This window comes from Arachis ipaensis, chromosome B04, assembly GCF_000816755.2.
Source record: "Arachis ipaensis cultivar K30076 chromosome B04, Araip1.1, whole genome shotgun sequence".
Taxonomy (NCBI): Eukaryota; Viridiplantae; Streptophyta; class Magnoliopsida; order Fabales; family Fabaceae; genus Arachis; species Arachis ipaensis.
The window spans coordinates 33774871-33778539 of NC_029788.2; positions in this window are offsets into that span (position 1 = coordinate 33774871).

Below are 3669 nucleotides of genomic sequence, written 5' to 3' on the forward strand. Positions count from 1 at the left end.
CTAAATATATATATTTTTTGAGACTTTTATATTAGAATTTATTTATATTATTTAGTATTTATTAAATAATAAATTAAAAATTTTTAGGCATTAGAATGTTCTTAGTTTCTTTTGTACAAATGTAACCACCAGCAATTCCTGGTTTAATCTTGAACTAGATTTGTAACCCCTGATTTTATCGTAAAATAGAAATATATAAATTAGACAAATTCTTATTTATAATTTAAACCTTTATTAATTGAAAAATAATGAGAATTTTATATGCTATATTTTGAATTAGAGTATTTATTTAAAAAATAATTTTGTGAGTGGAAATAAATAGTATTCTCAAGAGTAATTATATGAAACTATATTTGGTTTTCAATTATTACTCTATACCTTATTCTATTATTTATTTTCGAATTTAAAACCCAATTACCCAAATCCTAAAATCCAAACATACTAACCCTAACCCACTCATCTCACTCATGCCGCCACTCCCTCACCCTTCACACCCCTCACACACGGACACACCCTCACCTCACTCATCAACACACACACAAAACACACTCACAGCCGAGAGAGAGGAGAGTAACAGAGGAAGAGAGAGGGAGCCGTCGCACCCAGTTGCCGTCCAGTTCGCTGCTGCCGTCGTTGTCCAAAGGTAGAGGAGGCGTTGAGAGAGAGCCAGACGTGAGGAGCCCGAAGAAATAGGCCAAACGCGATGCACGGCAACGAAGGAGGAGCTGTCGTCACTGAGAACATCGTCGCGCTCTGTCGAGGCCTCCAAGCTGTCGTTGTCGATATCGTCTTCACCGCCACTAAAGAAAAGACTCTGATTGCCGCTGTTGCATGTGAGACAGAGAAACACGCAGAGCTGTGTTGTAAAGAAAGGATTGTTTCTGTCACCACTGCTGCGCCGTCGTGGAGTTGCCAAAGGCAGCCGTCCCAACTCTTTGAGTTGCCATGGTCAAAGACGCCGCTGTTGTGGTTCACTGGAGCAACTCAAGAGTTGCCGCCTGATACAGAATTTGATTGACACATTTATTCCGCATAACTATTGGCAAGTATACCGGGTCGTATCAAGTAATAAAACTCACTTAGAGTGAGGTCGATCCCACGAGGAGTAAAGGATTAAGCAATCAATAGTTAATTGATTATTCTAGTTAGACAATCATAATTAGGTGACGAGCAACAAGAAATATAAATGACATGAAATTAAAAGAAAGCAATAAAGTGACTGAAAAGTAAATGGCATGAATGTAAAGAACAAGGAAGTAAAGTACTGGAAAGTTACATTGCAAGAATATAAAGTACGGGAAATGTAAAGTACTAAGAATGAAGAATAAGAAAACATTAGGGATTGGAGATGTTGCTTTCTCCTAAATCAATGATTCTCAACTTCTTCTTTTGTTCATGCAATGTTTATATCTCTGGCAGATCATAAGTAATTGAGCTACAAATTCCATGGTTACTCGATTTCTCAAATCATGATCAAATGCTAATTCCTTGATCCAATGTTCATGAAAAGGGGTGAAGCTTAATTTCTAATCTAAAACCACACAACTCTTAAGATCCCAATTTCAAAGTGATTATATGTCATGTATTATCTTTGAATCAAGATCAAATTCATTGTGAGAAGAGAGCTTCAAACTGAATTACTATGATTCCATTTCCAAGTTTCACATAGAATTCTAAAATTGGATCTTTAAAGAATGGAAGCTCTCCCTGATATAAACAAGCACAACTTCTAATCCCATACCACACAACTTCTAAAACCACAATTTTAGAGAGATTACATGTCACAATATCAACTCTAAATCAAGATCAAATTCATTGTGAGAAGAGAGTTCAAACTGAATTGCTATGATTCCTTTTCCAAGGTTCACATAGAATTCTAATAGATCCAATTGGATCTTTGAAGAATGGAACTCTCTCCTAAGTAACAAAGATAGAATCAAAAGGAGAAGAAAATAAACATCAATTCATTAAAATGAAATAGAGCTCCTCTCCCAAATGTGGAGAATTAGAAGCTCATAACTACAGAATTACAAAAGTGGGTAAGAAAGAAAAATGGAAGAGGAAAGAGGATGAGAGTGAGGAGAGGGTCTAAAGACTCATCTCCCTGATGGTCTGTCCTAAATGATGAAAGTAAGGCCTATTTATAGGCTATCCTAAATTATAAATTCAAATAGAATTCAAAACAAATTACAATCAAATGAAAATTAACTATTTCTAGATGATTCTTGTGGCCTTGATTGAGTGGTATTTGGGGACTTGTTTGCATAAGTTTTGAGTGGACCTTGAAGCAATACATGAACCAAATTAAGAGGCTTCAGATGGCTTGGGCGTTGTTTGCCTACTAACGCGCCTTAAGTTCGCATTGCCAATGCTCAGCTGGCGTTGGTTGAATCGAGCGCTTCTTAAATTGGGCGTTGTTGTCACTTGTCACGCGTACGGATGGGTCACACGTACGCATGACCTTCATATCATGCATATTCTTCCAAGCACAAATTTCCTCCTCACGCGTACGCATCGCCCAGGCATATGCGTGGCCTTCATCGCTGGCATTGTTGAAAGCAATGCCCATTCAATCTTCCCGTTGCCAACACCAAAATCTCATTCTCACGTGTACAGGTCGCCCACACGTACACGTGGCTTAGTCACAGGCATTGTTTGAAACAACGTCAGTTCAATCCTGGCGTTGTTGTCACTTGTCACGCGTATGCATGAGTCACGCGTACACGTGATCATCTTCGCTGGCATTGTCCAGGGCAACTTCAGGTCAATCCTGGTGTTGCCAACGCCAAGTTTCACTCCTAGGCTTCCATCTTGGCGTTGTTGCAAACAACTTCAGGCAATCCTGGCGTTGCCAATGCCAGCCCGCTCCTAGGCTTCATCTTGGCATTGTCCTTGGTGTTGTCATCACTAACACCCTTTGTTGCTGCTTCCTTTCATGGGAGTTGGCTTGAGTAACTTCAGTTATAATGGGTGTTGCCAATGCCCTATATCTTTCTTGATGGCGTTACTCAAAGGAGCGCCAATTATGTTTGGCGTTGCCAACACTATGCACCCTCCATGGTTTTTTCTTGCATGATCTGCTTCCCTTGCCTCATGGTTCATTGCTTAGTCCATTCATGCTTGCCTTTATGGATTCACGCTAATAATACATTCACACTGCATGCTTCATGGATTCATTAATTATCAAATGCATACTTTCTTTGGCTTATCATATGAACACCTTATGCATTTAATACTTGCATGCTTCATGAGCTACGCTTTTGAAAGCGTGGTCTAAGATTCCAAAGTGTGTCCAAGCTTCTCCTTTCTTTGTTTGAGCTTGTTTTGTACTTTTTGCTTCTTTTTCTACCATTTTCTACAAAATGAATCAAATCAGAGAGATCAAAGTAATATACAACTTAAGCACAAAAAATACTCAACAATTGGACATCATGAATTAATTTTTTATATGAAAAAGCATAGAAAATCACAACATGATGTGTAAGCATCACAGCCGCTCCTTGTTGGTTATGTTCTAGTTGTGCCGCCATTTCGGTCACCAAAAAACATAGCCGGAGCTACTGCCGCTGCGTTGTCTTATTTTTCTTTAGCCGCAGTAAGTCGTTCTTGCCTTGAAAGCCTCGCCGCTAGTGCAAAAGTGTTCTGTTATGAGTTTGCTTAAGATTCCGA